The sequence below is a fragment of the Bubalus bubalis genome, chromosome 1 (genome assembly GCF_019923935.1).
Source record: "Bubalus bubalis isolate 160015118507 breed Murrah chromosome 1, NDDB_SH_1, whole genome shotgun sequence".
NCBI classification, from domain to species: Eukaryota; Metazoa; Chordata; class Mammalia; order Artiodactyla; family Bovidae; genus Bubalus; species Bubalus bubalis.
In genome coordinates, this window is record NC_059157.1 from 78,703,904 (window position 1) to 78,725,078 (window position 21,175).

The 21,175-nt window shown below is 35.7% G+C and overlaps 1 protein-coding gene across 4 annotated transcripts in view; it reads left to right on the forward strand.

Moving 5' to 3' along the window:
* The window catches only part of CADM2 (cell adhesion molecule 2), a 1,267,507-nt gene that overhangs the window by 653,797 nt on the left and 592,535 nt on the right, over nucleotides 1–21,175 (forward strand). The gene's annotated exons all lie outside the window — the stretch shown is intronic.

Genomic DNA, 21,175 nt, shown 5'->3' on the forward strand with positions numbered 1-21,175 from the left:
ATTGCAGTATAGGAAGGTACTGCATCTATCATGGGACAAGACATGACTATAGAGCAAAAATGGAAGCAGTAGTTAAATAGAGTTTTGTTTACCTATATGTAGATAATCATGGCACATAAACAATGGTGCATTGTTTTCCCCCAATAAAAAAATGAAACATTATTTATTGGTTGGTCAAATCAAAAATACATGTACTATATTGTTAAGTAATTCAGTTCAGTTCAGTTCGGTCGCTCAGTCATATCCCACTCTTTGCGACTCCATGAATTGCAGCACGCCAGGCCTCCCTGTCCATCACCAACTCCCCGAGTTCACTCAAACTCACGTCCATCGAGTCAGTGATGCCATCCAGCCATCTCATCCTCTGTCATCCCCTTTTCCTCCTGCCCCCATTCCCTCCCAGCATCAGAGTCTTTTCCAACGAGTCAACTCTTTGCATGAGGTGGCCAAAGTACTGGAGTTTCAGCTTTAGCATCATTCCTTCCAAAGAAATCCCAGGGCTGATCTCCTTCAGAATGGACTGGTTGGATCTCCTTGCAGTCCAAGGGACTCTCAAGAGTCTTCTCCAACACTACACTTCAGAAGCATCAATTCTTCGGCGCTCAGCTTTCTTCACAGTCCAACTCTCACATCCATAAATGACCACTGGAAAACCATAGCCTTGACTAGACAAACCTTTGTTGGCAAAGTAATGTCTCTGCTTTTGAATATGCTGTCTAGGTTGGTCATAACTTTCCTTCCAAGGAGTAAGTGTCTTTTAATTTCATGGCTGCAATCACCATCTGCAGTGATTTCGGAGCCTAAAAAAGTAAAGTCTGACATTGTTTCCACTGTTTCCCCATCTATTTGCCATGAAGTGATAGGAATTAGGGACAGATATAATTTGACTAGCTATTCAATTATGGATGTCCAGGTATAGAAACCTAGCCAGGTTATAAGCAAATCATTAAATCTTTTTCTAATATATTAGTTAATGCTATAAATTCGCTCCAAAGTACAACTTTAGTGGTAAAGAACCCACCTGCCAATGCAGGAGACATAAGAGATACAGATTTGATCCCTGGGTCAGGAAGATCCCGGCAACCCCCTCCAGTATTTTTACCTGGAAAATCCCATGGACCGAGGAGCCTGGCAGGCTACAGTCCATAGCATCACAAAGAGTCATACATGACTGAAGAGACTTAGCACAATGCTATAAATTCCCTCTGAACTACAGCTTTAGCAGCATCTCAAACATTGTCATGTATTTTCATTTTTATTCAATTTATTTAGATATATGTTAGTTTCTGGGCTTCCTGGGTGGTACAGTGATAAAGAATCCACTTGCCAATGCAGGAAACTCAAGAGACGCTGGCTTAGTCCCATAGTCAGAAAGGTCCCCATGAGAAGGAAATGGCAACCCACTCTGGTATTCTTGCCTGGGAAATCCCATGGGCAGAGGAGATTGGCAGGCTAGAGTCCACTGAGTCTCAAAGAGTTGTACACGACTGAGAAACTGAGCACATAGATGTTAGTTTCTAATATTTGGGTATTAACAATAAAAGACTGTTTTTCCACTTAATTTCATTATTTAAAGATATACTCTATTTGACTTGAATACTTTTAAATTTATGAAAGTTTGTTTTATGGTCAAGTATATATCCTATCTTGGTAAATGATTTTGTGTGCACTTGGGAAGAATGTATAATAATCTGTGTTTGGATGGAATGTTCCAAATTTGTCAGTTAGGTTAATTTGATTGATAAGGTTGTTCACATTTACTATATCCTAATTGATATTATGTCCACTTGTTCAATCAAATTTTGATAAAGGGGTCGTCTTAGTCTGTCCAAGTTGCTATAACAGACTGGCATAGATTGGGTACCATATAGACAACAGGAATTTTTTCTCGTAGCTCTGGAGACTGGGGAGTCCAATATCAAGATACTGGCAGATTTGGTGAACCTACTTTGAGTTTCATAGTGACCGTATTTTTTGTGTGTGATTCTCACATTGCATAAGGAGCAAGGGAGCTCTATGGGGTCTCCTTCATATGAACACTAATCCTAATTGTGAAGTCTCCTTCCTCAGAAACTAATCACCTCCCAAAGGCCCTGATTCCTAAACCATCACATTAGGGGTTAGAATTCCAACATATGAATTGGGGTGGGAACACAAACATTTAGTGTATAACAGGAGTTTTAAAAGTTCAGTTTATGATTGTGGATTTTATTCTTATAGTTGCATTAATTTTTGTTTCATGTATTTGAATTTATGCTAGTATATGCAGATATTTTTAGGGTTATATATCCTTGTGACTAATGAACACTTTTATCATTGAGAAATGATATTCTTCTTTCCTGATAATATTTATTGTTTGAAATCTACTTTATCTAACATTAATATAGTCAATTCATGATTATTGCTTTCTTATATCTTTTTTTCATTTTAAAACTCTTTAAGGCTTATAGAAAATATTATAAAGTACTACAGAGAGCCTCTATCTACCCCATAATACAGTATATTTCTTGCAATTAATAAACCAATGTAGTGGTTTATTTGCTAAGTTGTGTTCAACTCTTGTGACCCCATTGACTGTCCCACCAGGCTCCTTTGTGTATGGGATTTCCCAAGCAAGAATACTGGAGTGGGTTGCTATTTCTTTCTCCTGGGGATCTTCCCAATAATAAAAGGTTATTGTTAACTGTAGTCCATACTTTGTTCAAATTCTTAGTTTTATCTTAATGTCATTTTTCTCTTCCAGCATCCCACGCAGGACACCACATTACACTTGGCAGTCAGGTTTCCTTGGGCTTTTCTTATCTGTGATAATTTCCATCTTTCTTTTATTGGTGTTAGAATGCTGTGTCTTATATCATTACTTTTAACTTATTTGTGTCATATTATTTAAAGTTTATGTTCCTTCTAGTTAGGTCTTACTTTTTTTCCCCCTACTTGACAATCTTTGATTTTAATTAAGGGCAATTTTGACTTTTTAAATTATTTAAATACATTTAAATAAATGTAATTATTGATCTGGTAAGCTTTAAGTTACCATCTTGCTATTTGTTTTCTATTATTATTATTTTAATTTTAATTTGTTCTCCCTTTTGTGCTTTAAGATTGAATGTTTTTATGATGTTATTTGTTTCTATTTTTGGCTAATTATCAATAGCTCTTTTTTTATTTTTATAGCAATTGCTTTAGCCTTTATAGTCTAAATCTTTAACTTTTCACAGTGTATTTGCAAGTGGTATTATGCTACTTCAGAGTAAAAGAACATTACAATTTTTTTTCTCCTTTTGCAACCCTTGTGCTATTATTGCCACACAGTTTACTTTTACTATTTATACAAATCCACACCATATTATTATAATATGTAAAGTTTAAAAATAAAATAAAATTAAAAAAAAAATTCAATTATCTTTTCTCTTCAGCACTCTGTTCTGAAAACTATGGCTACATTGGGAGTTAGCCAGGCTCCTCCTGGGTTTCTTATCCCTGCAGTGAAACTAGGAAATTCTCTCAATACAGTGAACTGGAGTATTTCAAGGTCTCACTGTGTTTGTCCATCTTCAGGGCTCACTATCCTTTATTTGTTGTCCAATGAACAATGGTTCGCAAGCTGCTACTGCATATATTTTGTTTGTTCCAGTGGAATAGTAAATCCCATCCTTGTTATTGTCTTTTGACCATCTAAAATAAACTAAGTAGAATATATCATGTGAATAGTGGTACTTTACAAGTAATCTAGCAGAAAGTTGGAACCTCACAGAAACACACACACAGGAATTTAGCTCCTTAAATCCCATGCCTCCTTATACTAGGAATTACAGAATTATATTTAAAAAAATAAAAAAGACAAGAAATTAAAGCTATGTAGTCATAAGATATAAAAGGAAGACTGGGTTTGGGTCTGATAACCTGGATGAAAATCCCGGAATATAGCTTTGTATCTGAACAGAATATTCTCTTAGAATAGTTTTTCTCATACAAAAAACCAAATTAATAATGCCAATCTCACAAGATTATACTGAAGACCAAAACACCAAGCACACTATTTAGCTCATTTAGTTCAGTTCAGTTCAGTTCAGTCGCTCAGTCGTGTCCGACTGTTTGCGACCCTATAAATTGCAGCACGCCAGGCCTCCTTGTCTATCACCAACTACCGGAGTTCACTCAGACTCACGTCCATCGAGTCAGTGATGCCATCCAGCCATCTCATCCTCTGTCGTCCCCTTCTCCTCCTGCCCCCAACCCCTCCCAGCATCAGAGTCTTTTCCAATGAGTCAACTCTTCGCATGAGGTGGCCAAAGTACTGGAGTTTCAGCTTTAGCATCATTCCTTCCAAAGAAATCCCAGGGCTGATCTCCTTCAGAATGGACTGGTTAGATCTCCTTGCAGTCCAAGGGACTCTCAAGAGTCTTCTCCAACACCACAGTTCAAAAGCATCATTTAGCTCATTACAGAGATTTTAAAATGCTTATTTATTTCTCCATTAAAATGGTTGTGATTTTATATTAGCTTGCGTAAATTTCGGTGCCTAATATGTTAAGCTACTGGTATGTATTTGCCATCTTGAAACTCTAAAAATAAACTATCACCCCATTTTATAGCTAAGGGAATCATATCTCCATAGCATAGTCATGGCTGAATATACAAAATGAGTAAGTATTTTCTGTAGAATCTGAACCCTCATTTTTTATCCTTTTTTTTTTTAACTTCTCTCTGCAGTTTAGCTTCCTTTTCACAAAATAATTTCCAAAGATATTTTCATTTTAGAGATATGGATCCAATATCAGAATTTTCAAACACTCTTGACTACCATTTGCTATTTCATGTGCTAAATATTATATCCAAAATTATGTAAAACCTATAGTTATAAACTACTACTTCCATAAATCTACCATTATAATGACTATTCAAAATGCTTTTCTCAGTAAGTGAGCTTAATTTTATACACAAAATTAATATGTTTAACTATTATAATTTTCTTTAAAATATTACTTTTGACCATCACACTGTCAAAAAACTCTTGATTAAAGTCTGGAAAATTATCAAAATGCACACCCATGAGAAAACAGCTATCGTTTTTTACAGTTTATGATTCCGTATGTTTTGGTTATTCTTTATGATATAACATAAATTTCTGTTATATGCACTACCAATTGACACTGTCAAAAAAGCAGAATTTTTGAGGACAGTCAGATGTCATAACCACTCTTAAAATCACATGCTACTATTTTATGATAGTATTTTAAAACACTTTGCATTAGAAGCACTCTGAATTATTATAGTGAAGATTGTATTTCCCCCCAACAGTAGTTTTTTAGGCTTTTTCAGTGTGACATGTTCTTTTAGTCTATTTTGAGTTCATCTCCCTTTCTGTCAAATATTCCTTGGTAAAATATTATAACAGACCATTTTTCATATTATGATCTTTGTAGTTCTAAGTACGATTTCATGTCTCCTATCTGAACTTAAAGACAAATGCCGCTTTCTCTACAACCTCAGAAGCACAGAAATCTATCCTCGTATCACCTTTCAGATTTATATATTTTCCACTGATCAAACTCTGAGCAACATGTCATGTTGTTTTTTCATATTTGTCTTTCAGGAATCTCTCCTATCACCTTTTTCATGTAATTATTGTAGACATCCTAAGTGCCATGTACCAGTTTGCTGCCTTGCTTGCCCATTCTATTTTGAGAAAATCCTAGAGTAATTTAGTTCTAGGGAAATAGTAGGGAATCATCACCATATCCACATACACATATGGACAAATACATATAAATCTTTCTCTTGATACTTTTCTGAGTTCAAAGCCCAGCTTTTCTTTCTTTTTTTAATTGAAATGTAGTTGATTTACAAATATTGCATTAGTTTCAGTTGTAAATCTTAGCTATTTAAGATATAATTGTGTAACATTTGACAAATTACTTAACCTTGTGTTTCAATCTTCTTAGTAATAAAATGGGAGTAACTAATGTACTTACCTATGAGTATTGTATTTAGAAGAGGGCCTAATATGTAATAGTTATCATGTAAACATGAGTTATGATGACTGCTATAGCTAATGCGACTAACATTACTTTTGCTTCACTATCAGAGTAAAAGTAAAGATTCATGCAGGCACAAGTATACCAGAAGCAAAGTATTGATTTTGGAGATTTGTGTGACTCATGTCATGATTCTCTGTCATACTAACCCTAAATCTAGAGCATCCCTACTAAGGTTATTTATTCCCTTCTCATAAGCATGTTCTCTTAGGAAAAACAAAATAATGAAATAATCAGAAGGTAAAATATGATTTTTAACCATGATAATAAATAATATTTATTTAAAAACTTTATACTTAAAAAAAGGTGGATAATAAAACAAGGAAAATAATTAGCTTTATTAAATAAATTTATAAGCATTACAAAATTTTACATCTATTATCTTTTTAAGTCAGCTAACTACCCTGTCAAGGAAATATTATTGTGCTATTTTACAAATAAAGTTTTCAAAGTTGATAAAAAGTAGAATTGTTTGTCCAAGACTACATATAATGTAAGAGTTGGTATTAATTATCAAGTCCAGTCTTTTCTGGTTCCAGAGATAAAGAGATGAAATCTTAAATACAAACATGGAATTTCTGATTGAGAAACACTAACTGATTGGAAAGGTATTTTGAGCAGCTGGCCATTTTCTAAGTACACGTGCAGTTTCTGTTTATAATTGGCAACCTTATGTTTCTAGGGCTTTCTCAAGTCTTGTGAAACAGTTAAACAGTAGACAGGGTAGCACACACCTTTTCAGGTCAGAGCAAAGACAGCTGTCAGTTCTTACCTTAAATCAATTGATTCATTCAATAAATTAGTTAATACTCAGTATATGAGACCTTATTTTTCTTTTAGTATGCTATTCACTTAGTGCTAAATAGTATTATTATGAAGATTATTTAAAATCATACATAAGTTACAGTTTATATCATTGTCTTAGTTTGTGCTAATATAACAAAATACCATAGACTAGGCGGCTTAACAACAGGAATTTATTTGTCATAGTTCTGGAGGATGGGAAGTCTAAGATCAGGATACCCTGGTGAGACTATCTTCCTGGCTTCCAATCACAGACATCTGCCTTCTTTCTGTGAGGGTGAGCTTTGGTTTCTTCCTTGTCTTTTAAGGACACTTACCATCATAGCATCCCATCCTCATGGACCTCAACTAAACTGAAGTATCTCCCAAAGGCTCTACCTTCAAATATCATTGCACTGAGGGTTAAGGCTTCAACACATGAGTTTGAGGGGGGACATAAGCATTCAGTCCATAACAATCATATTGCTTTTCTGTTTCTAACTCATCAATAAAAAATAAGATTAAAGTGTGTTCCATTGTACTCCCCCTAACTCACTACTGCAATTACTGCAGCCTCCTGTGGGGTCCCATGCTGTCATTCATTGCTCCTCTCCAGGCTGACCTAATTCAGTTCTTGGAATGTATTTTTTACCTCGGGGATTGATGTTTCTTGAAGTAGTTCCTCCTTCCTGTGACATTCATGTTCACTCCCCTTCTATTTAATTCACCTTCAGGTTCCTTCTCAATGATTACTTCCCAGAGAGCTCCCTCTGAATTTTAATATCTCAAAAATTAAATCCTTCTCTTATTTTTTTTTATTAAACCCCTATTTTTTTCTTTATAGTATTCGTCAATATACATAATTACACATTTATTACGTTTATCTGCATAATGAGTTAAATGCAAATGAGTGAGATGCAATGACTTCTGTTGCAAGGTGCAACAGAAAATCATCCTGGAAGGACAGTACAGCTGGTGGAGGACTGGCAGGGCACAATTCCAAATAAATGTAGACAAGAACACTTCATCAGGGAAAAGCTTGTAATAGCAATTTAAAGCTTCCTGAGGCAAGATATGTTCCAATTTAAAACAGTAGGAAATGGTATCATCAATGAAAAAGGAAGAGTTTTCCATCTGGTAAAGAGATTTCTACCTGGTAAACTCTGTAGGGGAAAGTTAAACATCAGAATCTCAGCTCCAGGCAGAGCCTTGACACATAGAAGGCACCTAGTAAATAATTATTGATAAGGGAATACATAAAAAAAAAGGTAGATATTAACTTAACAAATAAAATTATATGGGCTTTAGAATCAAATTGGTATATGTTAAAAATAAAAAGATAACAACTGTGTGATTTCAGGAGGATTTGTTACTATACTTGAAATTCAGATCCCTTGTTGGAAACATAGGTATAAATACACCCTCCTCGTCAGAATATCTTGAGAATGAAATATAAATTTTCTGGCTCAGTAAGTGTTTGTTTCCTTTTCTTTCCTTTCAAAACTTAGTACTGACTTTTACATGTAAATGATATTCATTGGATATCTTTTCACTACAATCATACTTGCCTTGTAAGAGTAGTTCTCTAGTTTTCTTCTAATTGTTTATCATTTTGATTTGTTTATTTTTATTTATTTATTTTTTTGCTCACACACTCATGACTAGACATGGTATTAATTTCTTACTTTCAGTAAATTGTAGAATAATTATAGTTTTTAGTCACCTTTGAAGATGAGAGGTGTTTGCTGGTCATAGCAAACACCCTCTTCCAACAACAAACTACCCTCTTCCGTGTGTAGAGAAGACTCTACACATGGACATAACCAGACAGTCAACATCGAAATCAGATTGCTTATATTCCTTGCAGCCAAAGATGGAGAAGTTCTATATAGTCAGCAAAAACAAGACCAGGAGCTGACTGTGGCTTAGATCATGAACTCCTTATTGCCAAATTCAGACTTAAATTGAAGAAAGTAGGGAAAACCACTAGATGATTCACATATGACCTGAATCAAATCCATTACAATTATACAGTGGAAGTGAGAAATAGATTTAAGGGACTAGATCAGATAGACATAGTGCCTGATGAACTATGGATGGAGGTTTTTGACATTGTACAGGAGACAGGGATCAAGACCATCCTCATGGAAAAGAAATGCAAAAAAGCAAAATGGCTGTCTGAGGAGGCCTTACAAATAGCTGTGAAAAGAAGAGAAGAAAAAGCAAAGGAGAAAAGGAAAGATATATCCATTTGAATGCAGAGTTCCAAAGAATAGCAAGGAGAGATAAGAAAGCCTTCCTCAGTGATCGGTGCAAAGAAATAGAGGAAAACAACAGAATGGGAAAGATTAGAGATCTCTTCAAGAAAATTAAAGATAACAAGGAAACATTTCATGCAAAGATGGGCTCAACAAAGGACAGATGTATGGACCTAACAGAAGTAAAGATATTAAGAAGAGGTGGCATGAACACACAGAAGAACTGTACAAAAAGGATCTTCACAACCCAGATAAATATGATGGTGTGATCACTCACCTAGAGCCAGACATCCTGGAATGTGAAGTGAAGTGGACCTTAGGAAGCATCACTATGAAGAAGGTCAGAAGACATGTTGGAATTCCAGTCGAACTATTTCAAATCCTGAAAGATGATGCTGTGAAAGTGCTGCATTCAATATGCCAATAAATTTGGAAAATTCAGCAGTAGCCACAGGACTGGAAAAGATCAGTTTTCATTCCAATTCCGTAAAAGGACAATGCCACAGAATGTGCAAACTACCACACAATTGTGCTCATCTCACATGCTAGTAAAGTAATGCTCAAAATTCTCCAAGCCAGGCTTCAACAATATGTGAACCATGAACTTCCAGATGTTCAAGCTGGTTTTAGAAAAGGCAGAGGAACCAGAGACCAAATTGCCAACATCTGCTGGATCAGCGAAAAAGCAAGAGTTCCACAAAAACATCTATTTCTGCTTTATTGACTATGCCAAAGCCTTTGACTTTGTGGACCAGAACCAACTGTGGGAAATTCTGAATGAGATGGGAATACCATACCACCTGACCTGCCTCTTGAGAAACCTGTATGCAGGTCAGGAAACAACAGTTAGAACTGGACATGGAACAACAGACTGGTTCCAAATAGAAAAAGGAGTATGTCAAGGCTGTATATTGTCACGTTGCTTATTTAACTTATATGCAGAGTACATCATGAGAAACCCTTGGCTGGATGAAGCACAAGCTGGAATCAAGATTGTGGGGAGAAATATAAATAACTTCACATATGCAGATGACACCACCCTTATGACAGAAAGTGAAGAGGAGCTAGAGAGCTTCTTGATGAAGGTGAAAGAGGAGATTGAAAATGTTCGCTTAAAGCTCAATGTTCAGAAAACTAAGATCATGGCATCTGGTCCCATCACTTCATGGCAAATAGATGGGTAAACAGTGGAAACAGTGACAGACTTTATTTTTTTAGGCTCCAAATTCACTGCAGATGGTGACTGCAGCCATGAAATTAAAAGATGCTTATTCCTTGGAAGGAAAGTTATGACTAACCTAGACAGCATATTAAAAAGCAGAGACATTACTTTGCCAACAAAGGGCTGTCTAGTCAAGGCTATTCTTTTTTCCAGTAGTCATGTATAGATGTGAGAATTGGACTATAAAGAAAGCTGAGTGCCGAAGAATTGATGCTTTTGAACTGTGGTGTTGGAGAAGACTCTTGAGAGTCCCTTGGACTGCAAGGAGATCCAACCAGTCCATCCTAAAGGAAATCAGTCCTGAATGTTCATTGGAAGGACTGATGTTGAAGCTGAAACTGCAATACCTTGGCCACCTGATGCAAAGAACTGACCCATTTGTAAAGACCTTTATACTGGTAAAGATTGAAGGTGGGAGGAGAAGCAGATGACAGAGGATGAAGTGGTTGTATGGCATCACCTAGTTGATGGACATGAGTTTGAGTAAACTCTGGGAGTTGATGATAGACAGTGAGGCCTGTCGTGGTGCAGTCCATGGGGTCGCAACAAGTCTGATACCACTGAGCGACTGAAGTGAAGTGAAGATGAGAACCAGGAAGCTTTAAGGAAGCATCTTTGTGTTGTGATGGTTGTTTCTGTTTTAACATGTCTGTTTCCTGGCACTTTGAGCTCTGGTAAACTACTTGGAGATGCTAGTTTTTTGTGGTCTGAGAATAACTTACCACTTGAAAGAACAGGTGTAAAGGCAGAAATGAGAGACTTTAAGAGTTTGGGAACTAGTCATATTAGCTCCAAATTTCACTCAGACCAATATGTTTAAGTAACTTAACATTTGCAAGAGTGTTCATCCTACTCTGTAACTCTCCAGTTTTCTTGCTCTGTTTTCTCATACCCTTCTCTAAAAATATTTTATTTAATAAAGGTAACTAGGAAAATACTCACTTGCAAAGTGATTTTCACCCAAATCTAAAGATATATCCATGTTCTATAAAGAAAAGAAGTAAAAATGAGAGGTCAGAAAAACGTATATGAAACGAAACAGAGTAGGCATTCTCTATATAGGTCAGTCCTCCAATTGTCATAATTATGGTACATAATTAGGTTTTAAAATTTTTATAAATGACACAAATAAAAATATGGAGCAATGTAGGCAAGCAGGGTTTTAATGCTAATATTTAAGAAACTACAAGCAGGATTTTCCCTGCTCAAATTGTAATAATTCAAAGTACTCATTACTGTTGACTTGAAATATATGAAACTGAGAAAAACTCCATCTTCATAAGTATATGTGCACCGTCCCTGTTCCTTAGAGCAAGGTTTTCATCTTTTGTTCTTTAGTTATATTTATAAGTGCGTTCAACACATTTCTTGCATTTTAGAATTCTTGAATAGCTCAGTAGAGTAAATCACTATTTGTGAACTACAGCCCTCCAGTAGTTAACCCCACTCTGCTCTAGTTACTCATGCTTATTCATCTTTACACATGTAAAGACTGCTTTTTCTATTTTTTAAAAAGAAGTGGTGGGAAATGACTGAAGTCTCCAGATTTCATTGGCTCTTCAAACAATATTGTAGCCTTAAAAACTCTCTGGACAGCTGGTTCTTTGCTTGTTGGCCATATCCAAATGAGTCATCTAGGCAACTTGGTCTGTGTGGTTTCCTTTGTAAGTAAACAATGTATTTCCTGTTTTCTGATGTCCAGAGGACAATAACGATGATCTTTTCTGAAGCAGTCATTTAGACCACAAATAAGCTTGATTAATGTTGGCAGATAGGGAAGAGTCGCAGAGAATCCTTCCTCAAGGGTTTCATGTCTCGGTAAGGACATAAAGAAGAATCTGAGGTCTTACCCATGGCAAAAACAAGTTTACTGAAGAAATAACAGAAAGATCACCTCAAGGGAGAGGTAGGCAAGTCAAGAGAAGCACTGACACCAGAATGATGAGGTATGGGGTTTTTAAAATAGAGCTTTCACATATTTATCTAGGTGAGTGTGGACTGACAGTTTTGATTGGCAGTTGGAAGTTACATAGCAACAGGTTCCATTGAGCATGTCTGTCCCATAATTCAGTCTGTTTTAATCAGAGGTATGTATGTATAGAATATTTGAAAGTGAAAGTGAAAGTCGCTCAGTCCTATCTGACTCTTTGCAACCCCATGGACTATACAGTCCATGGAGTTCTCAAGGCCAGAATACTGGAATGGGTAGCCCTTCCCTTCTCCAGGGAATCTTCCCAACCCAGCGACTGAACCCAGTTCTCCCACAATGCAGGTGGATTTTATAAACCCTTAATAGGTTCCCCACTGCCTAGGGTCACTTGGGGACACAGCCGTACATCAAGGGCATATGTGCTGGAGTTGGAGAAGTCTCTGTGCCTGGTTTGCATCCACTGTGCACCTAGGGCTCATGTGCCAGAGTTGGAAAAGTCTCTGTGGTTATTTTGCAGCATGTCTGTGAGTTCTCCTGGGCTGCTCTGGGGCATTTCTGGTTTAGGATTTAGAGATCAGCTTTTATCTATTTCAGACAGGCCAGTTTCTCATGCCTAACTTCTTACCTAACAATTAATGATTTATATGAGAAATTTATTTATATAGTTTAAAATGTCCAATATTGACACATAAATGAAAACTAATTTTTAAATATTTTTGAGGAGGCAAAAATATGGTTCCAGCAGAACAGATTTTTGGAGATTTCATCAAATTTAGACACAAATGAAAATTTGGCTTGTATGAATTTTATTCACATGGCAAGTGGCATGTGCCAAGACATAATCATTTCTAAAAAAAGAAAAAAAATCAATCATGTTTCTTTCAGTGTCTTAGTGATCATTACAAATGCTTTTCTCTTAAAAGAAGTAAAGCCCTATGAATCCAGACAGAAATAGGACAAATAGCATGTTAAGGAATTATTACAGCTGAGGGTTATTAACTATAATCAAGGGCCAGCTTTAGAGACAGATCAAGAAGCAGAAGGTTAGTTTGATTTCTAGCCAGATCAAGAGCCCTGTACCATGGAGGCCATCTGGATGCTGGAAAGTTAGTTTAAATTCTAGTCACTGATTTTTATTTAATTTGGGATAAGTCCTTAAATTCTAGGACAATAAAGTCTTTCTATAAATAAGCTGGGTATCTCCCTTTCTTCAGATCTCTTGTTATTGTAGTAAAGTGTTCCAAGTGGTATTTCATTTTAGAAATACCACTGTCATAGAAGACAAGATACAAATGATATAGTTCAACCCTAGCAAATCTGAAATCTTCATATTTACTGAGATGTGCACCATAAGTTGATATTTTCTTTTTTGTATTCTTATTTAAAAAGTTCATTATCCACTTAGGAAAATACTAAATTTATATCTGTTTAAGCAACATTTATGGAACTTTTGTTATCTGATTTCTTAAAACACTCCATTCCTTTGGAATGATAATGTTTTCAATAACTCTTGTTATTCAACTGTTAGTATCATATAGAACTTTCTATATCTGTACTGTTCAATACAGTAGCCACTGGCTGCATGTAGCTATTTAAATTTGAATTCAAAATATATATAATTAAAAGTATAAAAAAATTAATTTCCTCAGTTACACTGGCTATATTTCAAGTCTCTAAAAGATACAGATTGCTTCCATCGTCAGAGAAAGTGGTATATGCCAACACTAGTCTAGACCACTTGTCAGTAAACTATGGCCCACTAGTCAAATCCAGCATACTGTTATTATGAATACATTTTAATGGGCATTCAACCATGCCCATTCATTAAGTGCATGCTTAACTCTGCAAAGGCAGTGTAAAGTACTTGTGACAGATAAGAGTATTTCCCACAAAACCTAAAATATTTGCCATCTGGCCCTTTGCAAAAGGTGCCTGTTGAATTCTGATCTAGACCATTGTCTAAAGTACATTTTTAAGAGCTATGAAAATGAGTAGCTCTTGACCTTTGCTTTCCATTCTTTTAAGTTTTGTGTAATTTATGTTTTATGTAAACATGTTTCAAGGTCTCTGTCTTCTCCCCTTTGGGGCTCTCCTTACAGAGTGATAGCCTTAAGTGCTTTTTCAGATCCAGGTAGGAAAATGGTTGCAAGAAATGGCTACTTTTGTTGTTTATGTCAAATTGAAGTCATAAATTCTGTAGATACAGGGAATGCTAGGTATTAGAATGGCTAAGCCTACCATTACAGCCACAAAATATATCATAAATCAGTTTGGATTGGAAATATTTACAAGTCTCTATTTTCATGTCTGTTTTATAATATGTAACAAATTCAGTTCACGATGTTCCTCAGTAATTTCAAGTTCATTTTGTATTTACAGATTCAATTGCACTTTATATGCAAATGACTCATTATACTTTAGAAAAGCAGTATGTTAATTTGATTAATTTCTTACCTTATTTAAATCTTATGAAATATCACCTGCCATTCAATCTACACATCAGCTATAACAAAACAACAAACATTACAAAGAGCTGAAGCATTAAATTTCTGTTAATCAGAAGACAGATATGACAGGATTCACTTTATGCACATATGACTACTGGATATGCTGGGGATTTAAAGCTCTTTACTATCAATTCCTCCATGGGCCCTAAATAGCAAACTCCCTGTAATAAAATTGTTCATCTAAAATAGACACTTGAGAATGCTGATTCCATTTTCTATGTGGTTTGCAGTAGTTTGTGAATTAGGCAATTTCTGTTTGCAAGTCTGAAGTACAGTATAATAAAACATTGCTTTGCAAGTATCTTTCGTGGTAACTCCTTGCATCTAACATGATTCCATCCCCTTTGAAGGAGTTTGTTTCCTCTTGTCATTGCCTCTGGTCATGGGGAATGATAAGGGTCATTATGTTGTTTACCCCTGTGATCCTTGGTGCTGCGTGTGCCCTGGTATGATGCCGTTATTTCCTCTTTTCAAACCAGCTTCTTTCTGTCCATTGACTCTCAGCTTTAGGGAAAGGGGAAATGTACAGCATGACACTTGCAGGCGAGAATTTATTCCTGAAAGCCACAGAAGGGAAATTAATGGTTAGGTGCAAAAGGAACCCTCAAATAGAGTAACCTTATGGGCTCAATTGTCCATTACATACTAACTCTGTGTTTGAAAGTAAAATTCTTAATCATTCAGTCTTGTCCAACTCTGTGACCTCACAGACTGTAGCCTGCCAGGCTCCTTTGTCCCTGAAATTCTCCAGTCAGTAATACTGGGAAAATAGCCATTTCCTTCTCTAGGGGATCTTCCTGACCCAGGATCGAACTCGAGTCTCCTGCATTACAGGCAGATTCTTTACGCTCTAAGCCACCAGGGAAGACCAGAAGGAATAATATTTTAGGGCTGTGGACTGGTGCCCTCATGTGGTCCTCGAAGCGTTACTAAACAGTTTATGAAAGAGTGTAAAACCTGGGGACTCTTGTTTGTCACAGCGGTGACATGGACAACTGTACTACAGGAGAAGGGATATAGTGGTGTGGGAGCCTCAGACCAGTAGGAAGTTCTGGGGTATTCAGAAAGCAAAATTTGGAAAGGAAACAAAGACACTTTGTGTTTAAGAATTTAACTGATAGGAGGGAAACACAGGTTTGAAGAAAAATGATAAGAATATGAGAAAAGTTGAAGAGACGAGAGGATTAAATGAATATTCAAATGTGAAAAAGGATAACGCTAACCTGGGGTTCATTAGGAAAGGATGAATTCTCCTTTGGAAGACTAAATAATCCAAGAAAAGAGTAAAATAAATTATGGTATTGGCTTGATAAATCCTTAGCAGACAAATATACTTTTTGTGTTTTAATTGATGTTGATGTTTTAAATGGGCCTTTTTTGATGCTTTTAATTGCTCTTTTGTTTTCTTTTTTTTTTAATCCAAAGTGATATTTATTCTTTCCAAGTTTTAGAACTATTCTTATTTCTTGTTGATTACATCATGTTTTATACACGATACTCTTCTAAGGTAAACACTACTTACTTTTTCTTTTCACTGAATTTCTTAATAAGGAGTTTCGTAGCTTTTTCATGGGAGAAAATTGTAGTGACCTTGAGTAAACTAGAAGTATGTAAGAAGACACCTGATATTTCAGAGATTTGTTCTTTGCACACAAAGTAGGGGAAGATTTAATAAATATGAGATATTTATACAGCCAGATTAGTAGAATATTATTAATGACTTTAGACTATGGTACGTATTTTAATTGATGTTTATAAATAGCTTTACTCCCTGTGGTTTTGTAATATAACATTTACCAAACTTCTTTTTTGATGGAATTTACATATGGCACATCAGGATGATTAAAAGCCAGCAGTCTTTTCACAGCATGACAAAAAATAGGATTTGATTTATCTTTATGCCTTGCCTACCACTTGCTGTGACTATACTTTTGAAATTTTAATATTCTCATTTCTCATAAGGAGTTTGTTATGTAAAATATTATATAAATAACCTTTTATACTTCTAAGAATTGTTTTTGAATTTTTATTTAATACAATAATTGTCTGATGAGAGAAAGAGCATGCTTGGTCCTCACAATTTGTAATGTTTTCTCAAGAGATAATATGTTTTGAATTAAACAGAATTATACATATTCTAGCATATTGGAGTATTGAAATCACTAATAGCAAGTTTTTTTCAACAAGCATTTAAAAGGTTTTAAATATTCAGTGTATATGGAATTATCTACCTTTGCATATATTAGCATTGCTAGAACATTGTTAAAAATTAGGAGATTACAGAATGGAATTTGCTATCCAATTAGCAAATGCAATTCAGAATTCTATTGCTGTGATATATAAAGTAGAATATATTGAGTTGGCCAAAAAGTTTATTCAGGTTTTTCTGTACTTTTTTGGAAAACCCAATATGTCATTATATATGTGGTTACAAAGGCAGATTGATGATAATACGTGTGTGTCTGTAGTGAGAGAGAAAGAGATAATAAAATGTTAATATTAATATAATAAGAAAATGCTTTTCCTTCTGTAAATAGAATCATCATACTATCTGGTGAATATTTTAAAGTGTCAGGATTATAACAAGTTAAACTGAGTGATATTCTAATTTTGGTAAAGTAGACTGCAAACTTGATTTAATGATTTCATCTCCTGATTTCATATAAAACAATGCTAGCTACTGTGAAGTAAGAACTCATTATGTGTGAGAAATTTAGCATCATCTTATTCTAGCCTTATCAGAATCCTGAATTAGAAGCAACATTTATACTCCATACTTGTGATAAATTTAGACTCAGAGGTCTGATTACTATGATAATGGTCACAGATAGCAAGTGAAAGTGTCAAGATTTGAACCCAGCTACCCTTGACAAATGGAGAAGGCAATGGCACCCCACTCCAGTACTCTTGCCTGGAAAATCCCATGGATGGAGGAGGCTGGTAGGCTGTAGTCCATGGGGTCGCTAAGAGTTGGACACGACTGAGCGACTTCACTTTGGCTTTTCACTTTCATGCATTGGAGAAGGAAATGGCAACCCACTCCAGTGTTCTTGCCTGGAGAATCCCAGGGACGGGGGAGCCTGGTGGGCTGCCGTCTATGGGGTCGCACAGAGTCGGACACGACTGAAGTGACTTAGCAACAGTAGCAGCAGTGACCCTTGACAAAAGCTTGATTCAAACCAAAGTCTACATTGTTTTATTTAAAAGTTGTATCATTATTTTATTTATTAATGTAAATCAAGATATATAAGATTTATTCAAATATTGCAGTTTTAGTTAGTCCTTCCAATAGGTCCTTTTTGGGTATGGAGTTATGAGGTGATTATTTAGTCTATTGGAGAGAAGATGTGGGAAGTTGTTCTTTCAAGTACCAAGAGACACAATTCTAACAAGAACTCTCACCTATATAGTCTTTTAATAGCACACCACTTCATTTCCAGTGTCTGAACCACTTTCATTTTCATGGTTCCCTTTTGATCCTGTTGACCTTGTCAACACTCTCTGAAGTGCCAGTCTCATTAGATTCATGATACAGGTGGAGACGCTGAGGCTCCTTGTACAAGGGTACGTGGGTGTGAAGGGACTGTGCTGACACTTAGATCCAGGTCTTGAAAGTAGCTGTGCCCTTTCTACTTCCCCACAGTTGCTTTTATGAATGAAAGTGGAAAAAGTCTGCTTTGTTCATGCTTGCTTTAATGCTTGGGGGGGAAAAAAAATCACTGAGGACTTTGAGATGCTGGTAAAGATTTTGGAGTTAAAACCCATAGGTCTGAAGGTCAGGGTCAGATGACAGACACTGTTGTATGAAATTTTTCTTAAGAGTACTATTGTCAGGAATTTGTTGGTGCAATTTCTAGTCTTTTATAATAAACTCATAGTGCTAAAATCGCTCCACATTCAATGCTTCTGTAGATGTGATTCTGTTGGATGTACTTGGGTTTTTGCCATGTCAGTCTGATGTAGAAGGGGTGAAAAGGATGATGGTTGGGATACAAGAATGGATGCCTAATCAGCTACACTGACCTTTAAGAACCATAATACTGTACAGTGAATACATTAGATTACAGAGGAGGAGGCAGAGGAATTTGAAATGTATGCTTTAAAAGACTGAATATATTTGTAAGTAGGAAAAGCTTTTTAATACAACATTCTGATTATGAGTTGCTTTGCCTTATTTCAGATAGGGAAGTCTGGATTTACTAGCTCTATGATGGATTCATAAGGGCTTCCCTCATAGCTCAGTTGGTAAAGAATCTGCCTGCAATGCAGGAGACCCAGTTCTATTCCTCGGTTGCGAAGATCTGCTGGAGAAGGTGTAGGCTATCCACTTCATTCTTGGGCTTCCCTTGTGGCCCAGCTGGTAAAGAATCTACCTGCATTGCAGGAGACCTGGGTTCAATCCCTGGGTTGGAAAGATCTCCTGGACAAGGGAAAAGCTAGGAGATTTTCCCAATATTTTCAATTTAATTTTTCTTCAATATTTTCAATTTAATTCAATCAATGATGAATTCATAAGCATCATATTCTTGGTTTAAATGATACTTGAGCTTTCATAATGACTACTATTTAGATCAAAATTATTAAAGTTACATTAACAAAACCAAAAAACAAAACACAGCTTTGTGAGATTCTTCCAGTTATGAATTGTGATTTCACACCTTTGCTAAGTATGCTGACACATAACAATGCCATAAATCAGTGTGACTAAGATCGATCATACTGACACATAAATCAACATCACTTGAAAAGTCACAGTGCCCTAATGTTATCAGTAAAACAATATTTTAAGATGATACTAAATTTTTGCAACAATTTCTCATTTTTAAGAATTGCTATAAAATGTTTCAGGAACATATGAAACCTTTGAAGTTTCAACTTTCCTCAGTTCACCTGTCTGTTTCCCCACTGCTCATGATAAAAAGTATACAGAAATTTATTTTCATTTCTATCCATAGTTCCCCACTCCTTGACTTACTTGTGTTCATTCTCCAGCTGTATCATTCCCTACTCCATTCCATGTTAGTATATTTATCTATAACTCTATTTTGTTCAAAGTCTACCAGGTAATTAAATCAAATCTTTATAAATAATCCATTCATGCTCTTGTTGATGACTGATATGTTTTTGTTAAAACATTCCTCCATTAATCAGGTTTTTTTTTTTTTCAAATAGAAATGAGAGGTAAAAATGAAACGAATCAGATAAGAAAGGAGGATCAATTAAAGATGACCAATGGTTTTGACTTGAGCATCTAGATGGATGCCAGTACTATCTTCTAAAATTGGGGAAAACAGACAAAGTAAAGTGTAATAAAGAGATGTTGAATATTAACTTTGAATTGCCTCTGTGACTTCAAGGTAGAAATGTTACTTAGAAAGTTCAGTGTATAAGTCTAGAGTGAGAAAGAAAAATCACTAAGGATAATATTTATGGAAGAGTTCAGATTATCTCAGGAAAGAGTAAAAGAAAGACCAGCCTGGACCTGGGATCTTCATCATGCTAAATCTATCTTTCCATTAAGTGTGATTTTTATGAAATTTTTACTCTCAAGTTGCATATTATAATTTTTTCATATTATTCATATTATCATGCAAGCCAAATGAAATCCAATATGAGTATATTAATTTTCATCAAAATCTGTAGGATAAAGGTGATTAAAACCATAATAGGTTATCACCTATAGTAAACAAGGCACACCCAAATCTCTTTTGATTTCCCAATATTTATACACCAGAGCCTATTACCAGTAGTCCACTTGGTACTTTGACTATTTTAGGTTCTGGATTTTTTTGTAGGTTTTTGATGGACACACAAGTGAATAGAGACTACTACAATATTTTATTGACATCTGTAGGAACAGATCATTTTCATGTTAGACTGGAGGTTATTTAAAACATATTAACTCTAAAATAGGTTAGAAATGACAAATATGATCATGCATACAGTCATTCTCAACTTTATGCCAGTGGAAACAGGATTAACATCTGCAGCACAGTAATTTTTGAGTCTAGACCTGGCTTCAGAATACTACTCTGTACATCAAACATAGGTTAGTCCAAATGAGTATATTCAGTGTAAGGATGAGTCCCATTTATCACCCCCCTGAAGGAGATCAGCCCTGGGATTTCTTTGGAAGGAATGATGCTAAAGCTGAAATGCCAGTACTTTGGCCACCTAATGCGAAGAGTTGACTCATTGGAAAAGACTCTGATGCTGGGAGGGATTGGGGGCGGGAGGACAAGGGGACGCCAGAGGATGAGCTGGCTGGATGGCATCACTGACTCGATGGATGTGAGTCTGAGTGAACTCCTGGAATTGGTGATGGACAGGGAGACCTGGCGTGCTGCGATTCATGGGGTCGCAAAGAGTCGGACACGACTGAGTGATTGAACTGAACAATGACTAAATTCCATGTACAATTGTCAAATAATTATTTT